Raw genomic sequence first — 21600 nt, 5'->3', positions numbered from 1 at the left:
AACATTTTATTCATTTTTGAGAGAGAGAGAGAGAGAGAGAGAGAGAGTGAGAGAGTGTGAGCAGGGGAGGGGCAGAGAGAGAGGGAGACACAGAATCTGAAACAGGCTCCAGGCTCTGAGCTGTCAGCACAGAGCCCAATGTGGGGCTCGAACCCACAAACCGGGAGATCATGACCTGAACCGAAGTTGGCACTTAACTGACTGAGTCACCCAGGCACCCCAAACTTCTATTTCTTACTCCATCAGCTTTCAATCCCTTGATTCCACATTTTGTAAAACGGACACATTAGCTATTTTATCTATACCATTATTACTGTCTACCTTAAGTCTCTCAACTTCTGTCAACTCCACCTTTATTATTCTTGCTTTGTCAAGAGTAGTAATATGTACCTACTGGTCTGTAATTACAACTAAATCTTCTGTGACTTCTCTATAGATGATTCTAAAAGTTAAAATACATACTTTTATGTATTTTATGTAAATATTGTTCAGTATAGTATACCAGGATCATATTTCCTTCTTTATGATTACAATGTCCTGTGCTACTCAAAGGAAAATGTTTTAGGGGATTCTTTTTAAAAAAATCCTACATTTCACTTCATAGCCTTGTAATTTCTCAAGTTTTCTAGCTTTTCAGTCATACTGTTGAATTTGAATCTGTCAATTCCTTCTGCTTCCTATCTTCCTGTTACCTGGAGGTATGAGATTTTTCTTTCCCCGTGTTTTTTACTTTTGAATTATCTAATTTTGTCCGGGAGTAATTTTTATTTGGTGGTGGTGGTGGTGGTGGTGGTGGTGGTGTGTGTGTGTGTCTTGGGCTTTTCTTATTGCTGGCCTTCCTCAAATATCTGATTGTCAGTTTTTCTTTGAGGGCTAATCAATAGAAAGACTAGGTACTATGAAAGTTGGGTTGGGCTTTTGACCAGCTGGCTTAGCTTTAAAGTGAGGGGATGAGGAGCTAGTTTAAATTAGGGATCTTCAAATGTCAGAATGAGGAGAAAAGGCCTATACATTCACAGGAACTAGCACCAGTATTAGTTACTATAGTTCTTCTCAGACAGGTCAATATTTCTTTCTTTCTTTTTTTAGGTTTATTTATTTATTTTGAGGAGGGGGGAGAGCAGAGAGAGATGGAGAGAGGGAATCCCAAACAGGCTCTGCGCTTCCAGTCTAGAGCCCCATGTGGGCGGGCTCAACGCATGAACTGCAAATGAGCCAAAATCCAGAGTTGGATGCTTAACTGACTGAAGCACCCAGGCACCTCAGGTACATATTTCTTTAAAGAGAAAAACCCTTCTCTCTCTCTGTTTTGTTTTGAGGATGATGGGCAGTAAATACCTAGTTTCTGAATATATGACAAGTGGGAAGAAGGAAGGAAAGGAGACAGTTGGCTAGCTGACTATCCTTGGCTATCTACATATTTAGTCTTTTTTTCAAGACATTTAAAAAATTTTTTTTTTAATGTTTGTTTATTTTTGAGACAGAGAGAGACAGAGCATGAATGGGGGAGGGTCAGAGAGAGAGACACACACAGAATCCGAAACAGACTCCAGGCTCCGAGCGGTCAGCACAGAGCCCGATGCGGGGCTTGAATCCATGGACCCCGAGATCATGACCTGAGCTGAAATTGGATGCCCAACCGACTGAGCCACCCAGGCGCCCCCAAGACATTTTTATTGAGCTATAAGTTACGTACAATTCACCTATTTAAAGCACACAATTCAGTGATTTTTATTATAGTCGCACAGTTATGCAGCCATCACCACATCGATTTTAGAACATTTTTACCACTCCAAAATAAACCTCTTACCATTAAAATGATTTTGAGACTCAGTGGACTGTGTGGAGTGGGGATGGGGTACGGTTCCCACGCAGTACCAAATAATTCTCTTGATACCAGCCTGGGGTACTACAATTCAACTCAGTTCTGACACTGTCTGGAGATAGTATCAGATTCTACAGGTTAAAGGGTCAGTTCTATGAGATTGCCCCCCACCTCCACCCCACCCAATCACTTCCCCACTTCAGATGCTAGTTGTAAACTCATGTTGGTACCTGTGCTTCTGACCCACCAGCTACAGATTGGAAGTTCCCACCACTCCCTTCTTAGACTTTGGACACCAGTCCCAAGCCCAGGTTGGTACTTATACTTCTGATGGCAGCTATAAATGAGAGGTTCCCATGACCTCCTCCTTAGATTCAATTAATTAAGTTGTCAGACAACTTACTAGATTACTGATTTTTGTTTGTTTGTTTGTTTTTTACATAAAGGATATAACTTCAGAATAGCCAGATGGAAGAGCTGCTTAGGGGCTTGGAACTTCCATGTCTTGCCCAGGTGTGCCACTCTCCCCAAATTTTCATGTGTTCACCAACTTGGAAGCTCTCTAAACCCTGTCCTTTTGGGTTTTTATGGAGGTTTCATTACTTAGGCACAATTGATTAAATCATTGGCTGTTGGCTATCTATTCAACCTGCAGCCCCTCTCCCCTCCCTGGAGGTCAGGGGATAGGAATGAAAGTTCCAACCCTCCAATCATATGGTTGGTTCTCCTGAAAACGGCCCCCATCCTTAGGTGAGGTCCAAAAGTCACCTCATTAACATGACAAAAGACACTTTTTATTGCTCCCAACACTTAGGAAATTGTGAAAACCTTTGGACATTTCACATAAATGAAATCATACAATATGAAGTCTTTGTGATGGCTTTCTTTCACTTATGTAATGTTTTCCAGGTTTATCCATACTGTAGCATGTGTCAGTATTTCATTCCTTTTTAGTGCAGAACGGTATTCCATTGTATGGATATACCACGTTATATTGATCTATTCACCAATTGATGGAAATTTAGATACTTGATGTTAACCAAAAGTCTGAGAAGAGATATTTGATGGACATTTAGATTTTCTGCTTTATGGCTATTGTGATTAATGCTGTTGTGAACGTTCATACACAAGTTTTCATTTCTCTTTTGGATATAAACCTAGGAGTAGAAAAGCTGGGTCTTATCATAACTCTATGTTAAACCTTTTGAGGAACCGCCAAACATTTTTACAAAGTTGCTGAACCTATTTTCATTCCTACCTGTAATGTATTAGGGTTCCACCCAAGAATGAGGTTCTCCACATCCTGGCTAATTCTTGTTATTGTCCATCTTTTTGATTATAGCAACCCTGGTGGGTGTGTGGTGGCATCGCACTGTGGTTTTGATTTGCATTTCTTTGAACTGTGTGTTCCTAGGGCTAGGGCTTGTCAACTGATGTGCTTTTCTTTAGGACAGTTAGGGGACTGCCTAGCTATTTTACTGGGTACTCAGATATCTGTAGCTGTAGGTCCTTGAGGTTCTTCTTTCTCTATAGGTGGTCTTCTTTCTCTATGAGTTTCCTTAACTTCTTTCTGGGGAATGTGAGCCTAGTTTCATGGTTGGGGAGGGAATTAGAGAGTTGACTATTCAGGATGGTAGACTTTTTCTTCATCCATGTATTTTCAGGTACTTGCCCCATTCCCACGCTATTCTATGTCTGGTTCCTCTAATCTGGAGTCCCTAGTTTAGTTCAACTTCTCCAGAGATTATACTTTCTTAAAAATTTTTATTTTAATGTTTATTTATTTTTGAGAGAGAGAGCACGCGTGAGCGAGCATGAGCAAGGGAGGGGCAGAGAGACAGGGAGACACAGAATCTGAAGGAGGCTCCAGACTCTGAGCTGTCAGCACAGAGCCTGTCATGGGGCTACATCTCAAGAGCCATGAGATCATGACCTGAGCCAAAGTCAGATGCTTAACCGTCTGAGCTACACCCAGGCACCCCGAGATTAATACTTTCTGTTTTGTATTACTTACATAGGTTTTTAAATAACTCTCTTGTTTTCATATCCCATCTTACTCAACTCTCTCTGATGCTTTTACTTCCGGAGTAAAATTCCTTTTTAGGATTTTATGGACCTTGCTGTGTCCTTTTGTATGGTTTACCTTTTCTCTGTTCACTTCGCATCTTCATAGATTGTGGTTAGGCTTACCACAGGTCTTTTGATTTCTTTGAAGGAGTTTATGTCTGTTTATTTTACTCTTTGTTGTTTGGGGTAGTTTTTTTTTTTTAGAGTAGAAGAGGACATAATAGTCTTTAATTAACAATCTTGAAAAAGGAAGTCATACTAGTTCTTTTGATATAATGCCTTAGAGTCACTAGTCAGGTAAAGAAAATGTGAGTGGCTGTCTCCACAGGCTCTTAATTTCTGCCCTGAGTGAAATAATAATAAAGGGGGTCAGAATGCTTGCCAGGTCATGATTACAGAAGCTTGGCTGTAAGTCATGGGCAAAAAGCTTGGTTGTCTGCCCCCACAGTTGAGTGAGTTATTTCACCTCTGGGACCCAGTGAATGTTCAGACGGTTGAGTAATCCCACCTCAGGCACACGGTTGGCAGCAGGGCAAGTAATATCTGAATACTTGGCATGATAATTAATGGGAATATGGGGGAGTATAAACATTTGACATGACTTTGTCTCTTAGTTTCTTACAGCTTCATTTTCATTGCTATCAATAGGATTGGTTTTACTGAGAGAATGAAGGTATTCTTAATTTTGGCAGATGCAAGGATTGCTATCATTCTAATATGGTTTCTCGAGGGAAAGGAGATGAACATTATGTTAGTCCATGATTACTATAAGAGCATTTTTTTACCAGTTTATTTTTAATAAATTTCAAAACATTTTAAACTTTTTTTTTTAAATTGAAGTGTAGTTGATATACAATGTTACATTAGTTTCAGGTGTGCAACATAGTGATTCAGTAACTGTAAAATTATGCTATGTTCACCACAAGTATAGCTATCATCTGTCACCATACATTGCTATTTCAGTATCATTAACTGTATTTTCTATGCTGTGCCTTTTATCCCCAAGACTTATTCATTTCATAACTGGGATGAACCCATCACTAAAGTCAGAAGATGATATACTTTTATAGGTAAGGTCTTGGTTAAGTTCTTAGCTCTTTGGTAGATGTTGGGGATTGAGTTAGTCCTGTTTGGATCATATAGAATTTGGGAGCAGATGTTGGCTGACAAAAATCACATGTTTGCTATACAGAGAAAAGACAAAACTCTAGAATAGTGGTTCTCAAACTTTAGTGTCCACCAGAATCTCCTGGAAGGCTTATTGAAACATGGATTGATAGGGCCCCTCTCAGTTTTTAATTTAGTAGGACAGAGGTGGGGCCCAAGAATTTACATTTCTAACAAGTTTCTACATGATGCTGATACTGCTTGTGTGGGGAACCATACTTTGAGAACCACTGCTTTTGAACAACGGTTCCTAAACTTTAATGTGCAAAGAATTTTCTGGGAAGATTTACTGGAAATGTTGCTTCTAGGGCCTTCCAGAAATTCTGATTTGGAAAGTATAGGGTGGGGCCCAGGAATCTGTATTTTGAAGTATCCCAGCTAATTTTGGTGTGTGTGTGTGTGTGTGTGTGTGTGTGTGTGTGTGTGTTTAAATTCCATTGTATGGATATATACCACATTTCATCTATACATTCATTAGTTGATGGACGACTCCAGATAATTCTTATACAGTAGCCACAGGAGATGAGCATACTATACTATGAGAAATGCTACTCTGTAGGTTTCACGTAACAAAGATTATAAATTAGTTATCCTGGGGTGCCTGGCTGGCTTAGTAGAGTGTGCGACTCTTAATCTTGGGGTTGTGAGTTCGAGCCCCATGTTGGGTCTAGAGATTACTTAAAAAAAATCTAAAAAATTAATCACCCTTATTTATTTTTACTAAATTGAAACGCTACTTGTCTAATTTCCATACATGCTTTTGTATCATTCAGTATCCCAGCAGGAAATAGAATTTAGATGGTTTGAATGAAGATATTTTAGTGAAGGGATCATTGACAGGTGTAGGCAGAGTTAAGGAAGAAATAATGAAGCATCTAAGTCTTATCAGCAGTGGAAGCTTTTACCATTTCTAGGGTTGAAGGGACAGGAGGAAGTAATGGTATTATTTTGAGGGTTTATTAAGAGCAGGAGCCATGGAGAAGGGTCCTTTCTCTTATTCTTTATTTAGACAAAAACTTCTCATTCCCAGACAGAGGAGACACAAAGTTTCATCAGTCACCTTTTGTTATAGGGCGATATTTTAGTCATTTTCCCGTCTGAAATCAGATTTGCAATGTAGTCATCACCAGTGCTCATCATATAACATAGCAGCAAAGGGATGGGATGGGTGGAGAAATAATTGATTAATATAAAATATGCTTAGCTGTAACATTCTCCATGTTTGTAGTTGGTCAACAGACTGAGGTTGATAATCATAATTTACTTTCTCCACTACATGTTTTATATCCTCCTTGTATTTTCCCAGCACATTGGCTAGTCAGACTTCTTTGCCTTCATATCCCAAAGATCTGAGTCCTTAAGTATCCTATGTTTATTGGATTAACCTAGTTTTTCATTAACTTTATTGTTGGACATAGGAATACTAAGAGGCTGCCCAGTGAATCCCTTGGATTTTAGATGTAGTTTACCTGGTCCTGTAGTATAACACCCCCCGCTTTCCGCTTAGTAATAGAGAGAAATTACTCTGTCAACACATTACTTTTTTTTTTCTTTTCTTTTCTTTTTTTCTTTTGCCTATCCTGTGGTGGTGGAATCTCAACAGGGGCAGTCTCAGCTTGAAATTTAATAGAACTGTGACTGTGTTCCTTGCTGGAAGCTTTCTTTTCCTGGGAATGAGGGTCTCTAATATCTTCACAAAGTGTGTCCATTATGAGAAATCTTTCCACACAAATCCTTCTGGACCTCCTTTTTATCAATATTTCAGTCTTGATTCCAACCCATTAGCTATTACCCATGTATCATTGTAAATGTGAATCTCAGGCTGTCTCACATTCCCAGTAAAGTGACAATAAGACACATTGCTCAAAACTAAACTCATTGGGAAGATTTTCCTTTGTTACTGTTTTTCAAGGATACCTTGGAGTAGGAAGCTGATGTTATAGCTTACCACTGGTGACAACATATCATGTAGTCCCATCTGTAAATCAAGTCTGTGGGTTTTTTCCTCTTCTGTTTATTGGTCATAGGGAACTCCATATGAGGTCATGGGAGAGGCAGTGAAGCAGCTGGAGTATGTACTATGCGAATTTGAGCCACTGACTCATTCAGTTTATGCTTTCTTTTCTTATTCATATATTTCATTTCTCTTCAATGATGAAATACTGCTTCACATACTTAATCTCATGACTCAGTAGATTGGGTAACCCATTTCATGATGGGTAGCTCTGGTCATGAAGTTACTTGGTGTCCTATAATTAGATGTTCAATCTGTATCTTTGCCCTGTAGAACTAGGAGCTATTTCTCAAATGGAGAATAATTGTTGACAGAAGACCCAACGGTCTGTGCAGTGACTCTTCTTTTGGGGGTTTCCAGAGGCTATATAGAATAGACCTACCTAATTCGAGTACTACTGGGTCTGCTGGGCCCAATGACCTGTAGAAGATCAGCTTACATTGCAGCCTTTATGAACCTCAGAGCCCTATCTTGCTCTGGGGTCTACTTAAAAGTAGCAACTCTACTTGGATGTGCTATATATTGCTTCTAAGATTCAAGGACACTCTCCGAGTTTCGTGCTTTTTTCTTTTTGGAAGGCAGTGCAAGGTGAAGCAACATCTTTTTTTAGAGGGCATATTCTAACATGCCCCAGATTTTCCTGGAAACTTCACAGTGTGGCAGACTCTTGAATTTTTATGGGGTACTTGCCACTTCCTGCTTACCAGATTTATTTATAATGTCATCAGCATATTGGACCAGCACTAAAAGAAGATACCTTTTTAAAAAATTTTGCATGATAAAAAGAGTTTTTACTTGTAAATGCTTATCAGTACATCAAGCAATAACATGTAACAAGTTTTTTAATCCCATCATCTAGTTATTTTGATTAAGAGAAACTAAAAGTGGCCCAAACAATTATACTAGTATTCTTTGTACTAACCTTATCCAGAAAGGACTATTTTAAGGCTGGTTGCTGCTCCACATATTATAAATAACTATTTATCACTTTTTCCTAGATGAAGCAGTTGACCTTCAAGAAAGATTTAGGGGAAAAAGTCTCTTTCTTTTTCTTTCTTTCTTTCTTTCTTTCTTTCTTTCTTTCTTTCTTTCTCTTAATTAATTAATTAATTAATTTTTAAATTTCCATCCAAGTTAGTTAGCATATGGTGCAACAATGATTTCAGGAGTAGATTCCTTAATGCCCCCTACCCATTCAGGCCATCCCCCGTCCCACACCCCCTCCAGCAACCCTCTGTTTGTTCTCCATATTTAAGAGTCTCTTATGTTTTGTCCACCTCCCTGTTTTCATATTATTTTTGCTTCCCTTCCCTTACGTTCATCTGATTTGTATCTTAAATTCCTCATATGAGTGAAATCATATGATATTTGTCTTTCTCTGATTGGCTAATTTTGCTTAGCATAGTACCCTCCAGTTCCATCTATGTAGTTGCAAATGGCAAGATTTCATTCTTTTTGATTGCCAAGTAATACTCCATTATATATATGTATATATATACACACATACCACATCTTCTTTATCCATTCATCCGTTGATGGACATTTGGGCTCTTTCCATACTTTGGCTATTGTCAATAGTGCTGCTATGAACATTGGGGTGCATGTGACCCTTAGAAACAGCACACCTGTATCCCTTGGATAAATACCTAGTAGTGCAATTGCTGGGTCGTAGGGTAGTTCTGTTTTTAATTTTTGAGGAACCTCCAAACTGTTTTCCAGAGTGGCTACACCAGTTTGCATCCCCACCCAACAATGCAAAAGAGATCCTCTTTCTCTGCATCCTCGCCAACATCTGTTGTTGCCTGAGTTGTTAATGTTAGCCATTCTGACAGGTGTGAGGTTGGTATCTCATTGTGGTTTTGATTTTCATTTCTCTGATGATGAGTGATGTTGAGCATTTTTTTGTGTGTCTGCTAGCCATCTGGTTGTCTTCTTTGGAGAAGTGTCTATTCATGTCTTTTGTCCATTTCTTCACTGGATTATTTGTTTTTTCGTGTTGAGTTTGATAAGTTCTTTATAGATTTTGGATACTAACCCTTTATCTGATATGTCATTTGCAAATATCTTCTCCCATTCCATCGGTTGCCTTTTAGTTTTGCTGATTGTTTCCTTTGCTGTGCAGAAGCTTTTTATTTTGACAAGGTCCCAATAGTTGATTTTTGCTTTTGTTTCCTTTGTCTCTGGAAACGTGTTGAGGAAGAATTTGCTGCAGTCGAGGTCAAAGAGCCTGCTTTCTCCTCAAGGATTTTGATGGCTTCCTGTCTTAAATTTAGGTCTTTAATCCATTTTGAGTTTATTTTTGTGTATGGTGTAAGAAAGTGGTTCAGGTTCATTTTTCTGCATGTCGCTGCATGTCGCTGCCCAGTTTTCCCAGTATTATTTTCTGAAGAGACTGCCTTTATTCCATTGGGTATTCTTTCCTGCATTGTCAAAGATTAGTTATCCATATGTTTGTGGGTCCATTTCTGGGTTCTCTATTCTGTTCCATTGATCTGAGTGTCTGTTTTTGTACCAAAAATCTCTTTCTTTCTTAAACATTGTTTAACTATATCTAAGAAAGAAAATACCAGATATATATGTTGCTTGTGTTAAAAGGCATGAGGCAATGTATACTTGCTGAATTTCTATGACATATGAGGTAAAAAGACGAAGACTTTGGATGAGCTCTAAATTTGTACCAAAAAGCTAGATAAGATAAAGGAACCTATTATATCATGTACAGCAATAATTTAGTGCCTTTTTTAGAAGAATATAATTTGAGCTTTGCTAAAGCTAGCTTCATATTCCATGAAGGCATCTGAAATGCCAATCCATGGAACAGGGTCTTCTTTCTTTTTCCCCTAAGCATTCTTGGGGCAATTTCCATGGATTTCTGGTTGGATGTGGTAGACTAAGAGGTTATCCACGACTTTATCCCTGTTCTACTGGAAGTAGTTCTGGAGGATGGTTATTCCCTCGGTCTTCTCCACTTCAGTACTGCACTTGAATCCCAGACCTCAACTTCCTTGGCTTTGAAACTCTTTCTCCCTTTATAGGTGAAATTGTTTAATTGTAGCCTGAGCTTCTTTGGCCTGCTTCAGCCTGAGGTTTTTTGGCTTGTGGGCCACAGGCATGTTCTCTGTGGCCTGCTTCTTGCTTGCAGCAAACAGTTGTTGGATGTGCTGGGACTGACTGGCTGTGGTGGCAGCCTATACTATCATCTTTTTTTTTTTTTTTTTTAAACTATACCTGCATCCAGAGGTTTCTTTCTTCTTCTTCTCCTTTTTTAATGTTTATTTATTTTTGAGAGAGAGAGGGAGACACAGAATCAGAAGCCGGCCCCAGGCTCTGAGCTGTTAGCACAGAGCCCGACACAAGGCTCAAACTCATGAACCGTTGAGATCATGACCTGAGCTGAAGTCGGACGCTTAACCAACTGAGCCACCCAGGCGCCCCTGAACTACCATCTTTTGACAGGCAAAGGGAACTACTTGTGATTGTCTTTATTCATTTCTTTGTCATAAAGAAATGTAATAGATTAGTAGATTTGCACCAGGTTTCATGAACTGTGTTAACCTTTTCCATTAAAATATACCTTATTTTTGAATAGCAGCTGTAATTGGAATGTCTCCTAAGTTTATGATAATCCATAGTCGTTATCCAAGATCATTTGGCTCTTTCACACACCAAACAGGGTAATGAATGAAGATGCATCATAGTTGTGTTTTTTAAGTATTTGATGGTGGCACTAAACTCTGTAATTTCCTTAGGGATGAGTTTTGCTTTTGAGAAATATGTTAGTTTGGTGGGTTGGGGGCAGTTCCAAGGGATTCCAGTTAGTCTCTGGTGTCATAATAGCCTTCATAATACTCTTCCTTAGGTAGAGGCTAAGGTAGGGATTCAGCTAGTTTATGAGTATATCTGTTCCAACTTTGAATTACATCAGTGGGAAAATAATGGCAGGATGGGTTTATGCACCCACAGAACTTACTGTGAGAAAAACTTGGGTCAAGTCTTCATTGGTCACTGGAATTCCATAAGCCCCACTTTGAGTAGTGATCACATGGCATTTAACATTCTCAGGTATTAATGAACCTAGAACCTTTTTTTTTTGTGTACCATCACCCTATTCATATGGCCACCATAGATACTTTTAGGTTCTCTGCCTGTACCTTAATTTGGAAGTTCAAGGTCCTTTTTTTATTTTGTAAGTGCTTAAGCTGTGTAGGTAGCCGACTAAGCAGTCTTTGTAATTACTATTGTCATCAAACAATCAAGGGCAATAGCCATTTATCTCTCAAATCCATGTCTTCCCTGGCATTTTATCCCACAGTGCACTAATAATATTTTGAACAGTTGTGATTCCATTGTATGCCATGTATTTCTTTTGTTTTCTTTATTTCCCCTCTGCATGGAAATCACCTGTGTGTTCATCAGATATGTGAGCAAACCAGTCCTCAAATCCCTGAGTACTATATCTGTTAAGATCCCAGCAGGAAACAGAATTCATGGCAGATGGTTCAAACAAAGGGACTTTCAGGGAGTAGGATTACTTATATAGCTGTGGGAAGAGTTAAGAAATTGTCTCTATCGTTAGCAAAATAAATATAAACTATCTAATTTAAGTAATTGTATTTTGGGGTATTTTTGTTATGACAACTTGGCCTTTTCCTTAACTAATACAAGAATTTACATTATTATAGCTGTGTAGGCACTACTGACATCCGAGGCATAAGTACATTGCTTCTTTTTTTCTCTGAAGTTAAAGATAATTTAAAGAACATTTTTACACTCTTTAACCAGATTTCTCCATTGTTAATATTTTTATCTAATTTGTTTTTTCATTCTCTCTTTTTCTTTTCTTTTTTCTTTTCTTTCCTCCTCACACTCTCTCATGCCTACACAATTTTGTTTTTCCTGAACCATATGAGAGTACATTACAGATATCATGGCTCTTTATCCCTGAGTACTTTAGTGTATATTTCTTAAGAATAGGAATATTCTTATGTAGCCACAGTACAGTTGTTAATTTCATAAAATTGCATTGATATAATAATTTTATCTATCCTAATACCCAAATTCTGTCAGGTGATCTAATAATGTAAAAATGTGCTTTATAGCATTTCTCCTCCCTCTCCCCCACTATTACAGGATCTAGTTTAGAGGCAGGCACTGTATTCATTTGCATGTATTTTTAGCCATTTTTAAGCTGTGAAATTGCCAAAGCCTTTCTTAGCCCTTTATGACATTGACATTTTTGAAGAGTCTCCGCCACCACTTAAAAAATAAAACATTTCTCGGGGCACCTGGGTGGCTCAGTCGGCTAAGCGTCCGACTTCAGCTCAGGTCATGATCTCACAGTCCGTGAGTTCAAGCCCCGCGTCGGGCTCTGTGCTGACAGCTCAGAACCTGGAGCCTGCTTCAGATTCTGTGTCTCCCTCTCTCTCTGACCCTCCCCCGTTCATGCTCTGTCTCTCTCTGTCTCAAAAAAAAAATGAATAAAAAACATTAAAAAAAAATTAAAAAAAAAATAAAACATTTCTCAATTTGTTTATCAATTGCTTCCTTGTAACATTAAGATTATACATTCTTTTAGCCAGAATACTGCCAAGAATAGCTAGAATTGCATTTTCCTCACAGTATCATATATAGTCACCTTCACTGATGATTAATTTTTTGTGAAGTTTATTTTGAGAGAGAGAGAGAGTGAGAGAAAGAGAGAGAATGAGTGGGGGAGGGGCAGAGAGAGAGAGAGAGAGAGAGAGAGAGAGGGAATCCCAAGCAGGCTTCATACTGTCAGCCCAGAGTCTGATGTGGGGCTTGAACCCACAAACCGTGAGATCATGACCAGAGTTGAAATCAAGAGTCAGATGCTTAAATGACTGAGCCACCCAGGCACCCCGGTGATTAATTTTGATCTGCTGGTCAAGAGGTTGCCTGATTTCTCCACTGTATAATTACTGTTTTTTTTTTTTTCCTCCTTGCCACTAGTAAGCAGTGCACATATCTTGCTTTTCATCAAAATTTCCCCTTAAATTTATCATTCATTGATGATTCTTGCCTGATAAAATCTTTACAGTGATGGTTGCAAAATGATTCTTCTACCTCAGCACTTCCTTTATATTTGCCATTTGGCCCTTAGTGTTCTATTAAGCAGTAGATATCCCTTCTCCCTCATTTATTCATTTGTTTATTATTATTAGTGTGGACTCATGAATTTCTATTTTCCCCAATAGTTTATAAGTCAATATTGAACTTAAGAGTTTTAGTTCTTAAATCGTTCCAGATTTGGCCAATGTGAAGCCTCTTTAAGCTAGCTCCTATGTCCTTGTGACATACCTTCCCCTACCCCTGCTCCCGTTTTTTGTTAGTACTTTTTAAACTTTATAGCACAGCGGGGTGTTCCAGGATCATCTTATACCTATCCTGCTCTACCCATGGAATAAGCTATATCTCTGAGAAGCCCTGGTTCCTTTTAGTGGGAAATGGTATTAGAGACTGAGATCTGAATGCTGGGTGTGCTCATGTTCCATGGTGTTTTTGCTTTTAGAGGACAAAGCGACAAATATGTACATGTAAACATACTTACACATACATACAAATGTGTAAGCACATACATACAAACATGTACAGAAATAGATATATGCACATCAACTTAGACATATACATTATTTTGATATCGTGAGTTCACACCAGTGTCCCCAATTTCAATCTATCCCTACACTGTTCTTTCTTGGCTTTCCCATTCCATATTTATATCCCTTCTTTCAAAGTGGATGCTGGCTCCCAACAACATTCGTTTGCTCATTCCTATAATACATGTAGTAGTTTCAGAGTGTCTTCTGACCATATCACTACAAGAAACAAATCTCTGTTCTTTCTCTTGGTGGATAACTCACTCCCAAAATCAAGCACTTCTCTAAGACTGCCACTTGGATCCTGCACACTTTCAAGCTCCTTCCCTGTAGCCAGACCCATGAACTCCTAGTCCCAATCCATGTTGAGTATTTTTACATTTATTGTTTCACTTTTTTTCTTGGATTTTTGTCTGTGTTTTCCCTAAGATCTCTGCTTCTCTCTGTTCCTTTACACAGAATCTTATCCGCCTTTCCTTCTCTACTTTCTATACTTTCAGGTCTCTGGTAGTAACAATGGGCTGATGGTGGAATTGCTGTTGGAATTCCTCTGCCCACATATGGTGGAGGTTGCAGTGTTCTCTTTATCCCAGTAATGCAGAAGGTACAAGGATAATGTAGTTTTATGGTTTTTTTTTTTTTTCCAGGAGAGTAAAGGAGGGAGGGTTTTGGAATTAGGTGACCACCATTATTCTGTGTATCCAAAAAACTCTGTTTTTTAAAAGATACTTTTAGATCTCAGACATGTTAAAATGAATATAAAGGGACATTATGAACAACTTTATGCCAATATTTTAATAACTTAGATGAAATAAACAAATGACTTTAAGACCACAATTTACTAAAAACTGACACAAGAAGAAATAGAAAGTTTTAGTAGCTATATATCTATTAAGATTTTTGAATTCATAATAAAAAATCATTTCAAAAAGAATATTTCTAGCTTAGTGTCACAGATGAAATACAGTAAATGTTTAAGGAAGAGATAATACCAATGTTATATAAACTCCAAAAATAGATGAGGACGTAATGCTTCCCAACCCATTTGTGAGGCCTGAATAGCCTTGATACTAAAGCTGTCAAAGATATTATAAGAAGGAAACATTACAATCAGTCTCCCTCGTTAACACAGATGCAAAAAATACTAAAATAATATTAGCAAATGGAATCTAGCAATATGCAAAATGGATAACCTGTCATGAGCAATTGGAAATTTATTCCAGGAATATAAGATTGGTTCCACAATTGGAAATAAATCCATAAAAAACAAGAAAAACTGTAATACTTAACATAAAATGATTTATAGGCCTAAATTTAAAAGCTGAAACTATGAAACTTGCACAAGAAAAAAATAAATATTTATTTTTATAGAGAAAATTTTTATTACCTCAGAGTAGGCAAAGCTTTCTCAGGCATACAAAGCACTAATCAGAAAAGAAACAAAATGGTAAATTATACTTCACCAAAATTAAAATCTAGTCTTTGAAAGATAACTTCAAAAGATAACATTTTTATAAGAAAATGAAAACGCAAGCCTTAGACTGAAAGAAAATATTCACAATGCATATAGGTGACAAATGAGTTGCATCCAGAACATATGGACTCTTAAAACTCAATAAGAAGCTAAACAACCCCAATTTTTAAAAATGGACTAATATTTGAAGAGACATGTCACAAAAGAAGATATACCAATGGCCCAATAAGGACATGAAAAGATGCTCAGCATCAATAGGCCCCAGGGAAATTCATATTAAAACCATAATGAGCATATCCAGCAAAAAAGCCAAAATAAAAAAAGACTGAGGGGCACCTGGGTGGCTCAGTTGGTTGAGCGTCTGACTCAGGTCATGATCCCAGGGTCCTAATTTTGTTTAGAGTATCATGCTAAGTGTGGAGCCTGCTTAAGAGTCTCTCTCTCTCTTCCTCTGCCCCACCCCACTGCCTGCGTGTGCTCTCTATCACAACAAAACAAAAAAACAAAACAAAACAAACAAAAAAGACCGAAAAAAACCAAGTTCAGTTACTGGCTGATCACATTGAACTTGTGACAGCTTGATTTTATGTTCTTGTATGTAAGATGTGTGGGAAGTCCAAGGTACGTAAAACCTTGGATTGCAGGTAACTTGTTCTGTGAGTGTTCTGCAGATGAGCAAACATTTCTAATACATTTTAACTTGATAAACAAAAGACGTCTTGCAATACAAGTAGTACGTGACACATGATCACAAGTGAGTGAATGGTTCTTAAAATTGGCTTTGATACACAAGTGCTTTGGATAACAAGCATGTTTCCAGAATGAATTATGCTCACAAACCAAGGTTTTACTATATTTCCTAAACTTATTTGACTTGAGGTATCTTAACTCCCATTCCCTGTGGCTCTTGTTACAGCTTGGTTTTAGGCTTTATTAGGTGAGTCTAGAGCAGGGTTTACTCTAGGGCATGGTTCTTACTTTTAAAGGAACAGACTTTCTCAGTGTGTTTACAAGGTGTTAATGAAGCCTCTCCATAACAGCTGGGCTAGACCTCTAATCGCCCAGCACTGCTTGACTTCTGGTGTCTGTTCCATTCCTTCCCCTGTAGCAGTCATCCTTTGGTAAATCCTGTCATCTCTCCATGTGCATGCTCAGGTCTGTGCTCAATTATGGACTCTCAGGAAACTATCTCACAGCCTTATGCTTTTCCCACTGTAGGGCTCCTTTCTCTCTGCTCCACAGGTTTCAAGTTCCTCCCCCAAGTGTGACTTCTGCCTCCTCAGCGTAGTGGCCACTGTGCTCTGTTTGAGCTCCAGCTTGCTGTGCTGCAGTTGGCAGTGGTGGCTTTGACCTTATGAGTTTCCCTTCTCTTGGAATCATAGGCCTGTGCTACCTGTTGTCAAATGCTTGCTGACTGTAGTCTGATACCTTTTGTTCAGTTTATGGGAGGTTATGGTGGGAGGGTATATTATTCCATTTTAGCTGGAAGTTGAAATCCTCCCAGAGAGTCTTGACTTCCTAATACTTGGAAAACAAGATTATTCTTAGTTTCCTGAAGGAGAATAGAAAAGCTATAAGATCTGCCTTAAATTTCCTCCAGGAACAGGGAAGCATGATTCCACAGAGTAGATTTAAAGGGACAATATGAGAAAGAATAAAATTGTGTCCTACTTACACTCTGTTGAGTTCAGGTAGGAAGGAGATGTTATCTTTTCATTTGGTACTCTTCTGACTTCTCAGTTTTATTACTTGATAGTTTTAAATGGTTAAAAATGAACCCAGTTTAGAGGCACCTGGGTGGCACGGTCTGTTAAGCATCTGACTCTTGATTTTGGCTGAGGTCATAATCTCACGGTTCTTGAGTTTGAGCCCTGCATTGGACTCTGTGCTGAGAGTGTGGAGCCTGCTTGGAATTTTCTGTCTCTGGTCTCTCTCTCTTTCTGCTCCTCCCCTCCTTCTCTCTTTCTCCCTCTCAAAAATAAATAAATAAGTAAACATTAAAAAATAATAAACCCAGTTTAACAAGAAGAATTGATTCCTGAGAATAGTCCCTTCCAAACCCTCAAATATCATATGATAGGCCTCTATGACTTCAGAGGTGGTTTTCAGTCAGCCCTTTGATAAACACAAAAATCATGTTTATAATCATTACATGGCTTTGCCAATGACAAAAGATAATAATTTGAATTTTTTTGTTATTCTGAGTATTTGACTTCTGGTGATCTTTCCATATAACTTCTTTCTTTTTCTTTTAATTTATTTTTAAGAAAGAGAGAGAGAGAGAGAGAGAGAAAGAGAGAGAGAGAGAGAGAGTGTGAGCAGGGGAGGGGCAGAGAGAGACAGAAACACAGAATCTGAAGCAGGCTCCAGGCTCTGAGCGGTCAGCACAGAGCCTGCTGCGGGGCTCGAACTCGTGAACCACGAGATCATGACTTGAGCTGAAGTTGGCTGCTTAACTGACTAAGCCACCCTCGCGCCCCTCCATATAATGGAGCGCCTGGGTGGCCCGGTTGGTTAAGCATCTGACTTCGGCTTAGGTCATTGATCTGGCGGTTTGTGGGTGCAAGCCCCGTGTAGGGCTCTGTGCTGACAGCCCGGAGCCTGCTTTGGATTCTGTGTCTCCCTCTGTCTCTGCCCCTCCCCTGCTCACTCTCTGTCTCTCTCAAAAGAAACGTTAAAAACAAAAAAGAATGTTAGACTTCATAGGCTTCATAAACATCTTTCATCACTTAATTTTTTTTAATGTTTTACTTATTTTAAGAGAGTGTGTGTGCTTGTGCATGAGCGGGGACAGGGCAGAGACAGAGGGAGAGAGAGAATCCCAAGCAGGCTCATTGATAGCACAGACACAGGGCTCGATCTCACGAACCATGAGATCCCAACCTGAGCCGAAATCAAGAGTGGGATGCTAAATAAGTTCCTGGCCTCAGGATCAATTATATATTTGTCGACTATGTATATGTAAATAAGAGCATGCTTGTGATTTTTTTTTTTCTTCATTTTATTAAAAAAATTTTTTTTAACATTTATTTTATTTTTTTTTGAGACAAAGAGAGACAGAGCATGAACGGGGGTGGGTCAGAGAGAGAGGGAGACACAGAATCTGAAACAGGTTCCAGGCTCTGAGCTGTCAGCACAGAGCCCGACTAGGGGCTCGAACTCACATATCGCGAGATCGTGACCTGAGCCGAAGTCGGACGCTTAACCGACTGAGCCACCCAGGCGCCCCTCTTCATTTTATTTTTAGTGTTTTTACTTGGAAGGAGAAAAAGAACAAATGTTAACATTTAGTTAGACCCCTGATAGTCTCTAGTTCTTAAGATATCAGGATACAAATAGAAACATTATTAAGTGGGTAAATTATCACTCTTCAATGCAGGGTGAATTTAAGATGAAAATAATATCAGAATTATAAAATAAAATTCCTGTTCTTTGATGAATTGGATAAATCACTTTTTTTTTTCTCCAAGTAATATTGGATATATTTAGAAGGACAGTTTTTTGGGAAACTGCATTAATAGTAAGCAATTTAACATACAGATTTTCAAATTATATGTTTGCTAATTAACTTTTCTCCCTTATTTTCCTATTCCTTGGCTTCCCCTTAGCCTTTTCTTTTCTATCTTATATCTAGTCTTCTTTTAAAATTTCATCCACTTATATGTGTGCAAATTCTAAAGGATGCCACGATGGTAGGGATGTTTGGTATAGGGGAATAAAAGTGCTTTAAGAGTCTGGGGTACCCAATTCAAGTGGTTCCGACAGTGCTATACCTGGAGGTGGGGCTAATTAACTGACCTGTTTAATTTTATGAATCCATTTTTACCATTTGGGGATTAAGTAAAAGGTTCTGTTTGGTGACATAAAAACTTATTCTCATGACCAGGGAACAGTTCAGAATGCATTTATTGCTGACTGGATCCATACTGTTATATTCATTTGTGAATGGAGGTACCTCTTCTCAAATAAGTGGCCTAACATGTACCCAGTTTGCTTTACTTTCCCATTCCTCTATTTGTAAGAGGAATTAACTGCATGTTTTTCTCACATTTGTTGGAGCCAACATGCTGAACCTATAGAGACGATAGAAGCTGGAAGAGAAGAGAAGCTCTGGAACCATTTTATCATTAGATTAAATATACATAAATATAAATTATGAGATATTTTCTCTTTGGTATGTATCCTATCTCTTTTTCTTGAATTTTCTTCTTAGAAAAGTTTCATGTTTTAGGAGACTAACCACATAAAAGGGAAAATCTGAATGCTGATTTCTGCATTAGACAAAGAAAGAGTTGTTATTACCATCTGTAATTATTGTTAATAGTTTTCTCATTCTTGCCCATTTGAGGATCAAAGGTTTTGTTTAACATCATTGAACTCTGATCCCTTACAAGGCAGCATACACTTCGGACAGTAGGCCATCAGGCCTTCTGTGTTCTTGTTAACATGTACATTGTCAAAATGTACATAGTGTCCTTTTGGCTGGTATAATGACATCTACACTTCTGCTTTTAATAAGAATAAGAATGACCCTTTCTGAATAATGCCATTAAAAAGAGAAGAGGTTCTCCATTAGTTGCAGAAGTTCTTCATTGATGGTTGGCACAATTTTTTGGTTCCTAAACCTAGGCCTCAGTCCTATCCTTGCAAAAGTCAAGCTGTTTACTAAGGAAAAGGATTAGTATCTGCGTATATAAAGAAATTATTTTCCATGTAAGAAAAGTATGGGTACTGTATTCCATTCAAGGTAACAAACCACTGAGGTAAAAAAGAATTATCTTTTAACAACCCAATTAATCCTTGATCTTTAAAAAGAAAAAAAAGGTATTGGGAGTATCAATCAGGTAATAAACCTATTACAAATCAAATTTTTTTAAAAGATTTTTTTTAAGCTTATTTATTTATTTTGAGAGAGAGAGAGTGAGCAGGACAGGGGCAGAGAGAGAGAGAGAGAGAGAGAGACACAGACAGACAGACACACACACAGAATCCCAAGCAGGTTCTGCACTGTCAGTGCAGAGCTTAATGTGGGACCCGTACCCATGAAACACGAGATCATGACATGAGCCTAAGTCAGATGCTTAACTGACTGAGCCACCGAGGTGCCCCTGAAAATCTGTTTTAAGATCAACAAGAAGTTTGCTATGCTTGCCTTCTTCACATGGTGGTAGTTTGTGGGAGAACTTTGACTTTGATGGAATAGATGTGTGTGTTTGCCTAACTTATTGCTGTGTGTGAAAGAAAGGATCTCTTGGATGGACCAAATTGCTTTTTGTTTTACTGATTTTTTTTTTTTTTAATGTTTACTTATATTTATTTATTTATTTATTTATTTATTTATTTTTTTTTTTGGGACAGAGAGAGACAGAGCATGAACGGGGGAGGGGCAGAGAGAGAGGGAGACACAGAATCGGAAACAGGCTCCAGGCTCGGAGCCATCAGCCCAGAGCCTGACGCGGGGCTCGAACTCACGGACCGCGAGATCGTGACCTGGCTGAAGTCGGACGCTTAACCGACTGCGCCACCCAGGCGCCCCAACTTATTTTTGAGAGAGAGAGAGAGAGAGAGAGAGAGAGAGAGAGAGCGAGCATGAGTGGGGAATGGCACAGAGAGAGAAAGAGGGAGACAGAATCTGAAGCAGGCTCCAGGCTCTGAGGTGTCATCACAGAACCTGATACAGGGCTTGAGCTCATGAGATCATGACCTGAGCTCGTGAGATCATGACCTGAGCTGAAGTCGGAGGCTTAACTTACTGAGCCACCAGGTACTCCTTATTGATTATTTTCTGAAACTGAGATTGCCTTATTAAAACTAAGGAGTATGTTTGGTGAAATTTGATACTTCATTTTTAATAACTGATATTTTCTCATATATGATTTATTTATGATAGTTTTTATTAAAAACAGGCATTTGTTATAGGACAGAGAATAGCATACTTAAGATTATTTGCAGTTCCTAATTTTTAACACTAAAAGTGATTGTTTTGACATTTAGTATTTCTGATCACATGAGCCATTATTGTATCTGTGGAGTATTTGGGGCTTCCAGTTTGAAAACAGTGGAAATGATTAAAATTCAAAAATTTTAGTTCCCCAAATACTATCTGCTGGTTACTTAAATTTTGTATTGACTTCATACAATGTTTATAATGCAGATACATTCCAATTATATTTTGATACAAGATAGCATTTATAATCCTCAGAATGTACATATATCCTAACCATGCCAAGATAACCCTGATGTTCAAACAACAGTAGCTGGTCTGATGTTTAAAAGAAACACTTGCTAGCTGAAGGACATTCCTCTTGAGGCATGGACTGGAAACCATGTTGAGTATGTTAAGTGATTCCATCTGACCTGCAGAAAATCACTATTGGTTACATTTTCACTTTGCACATATGTCACTGACAAAGCCAACTGGCTGAAGTAAGTTTTTTGC

General features: G+C 38.4%; 1 protein-coding gene across 9 annotated transcripts in view; it reads left to right on the top strand.

Annotated features, from left to right (window-relative positions):
• Nucleotides 1–21600, top strand: part of BBS9 (Bardet-Biedl syndrome 9) — a 458930-nt gene that overhangs the window by 54839 nt on the left and 382491 nt on the right. The window contains exon 1 of one of the 9 annotated variants that reach the window (XM_058724633.1): nucleotides 4942–4962. The exons of the other annotated variants lie outside the window; for them this stretch is intronic. The gene's annotated coding sequence lies outside the window, so the exon portion shown is untranslated. Of the gene's footprint in view, nucleotides 1–4941; nucleotides 4963–21600 lie in introns of those variants that run through there. 9 annotated transcript variants of the gene reach the window in all.

This window comes from Neofelis nebulosa, chromosome 4 (genome assembly GCF_028018385.1).
Source record: "Neofelis nebulosa isolate mNeoNeb1 chromosome 4, mNeoNeb1.pri, whole genome shotgun sequence".
NCBI classification, from domain to species: Eukaryota; Metazoa; Chordata; class Mammalia; order Carnivora; family Felidae; genus Neofelis; species Neofelis nebulosa.
Note: the sequence above shows the minus strand (reverse complement) of the source record. Positions and strands in the feature narration are given on the sequence as shown.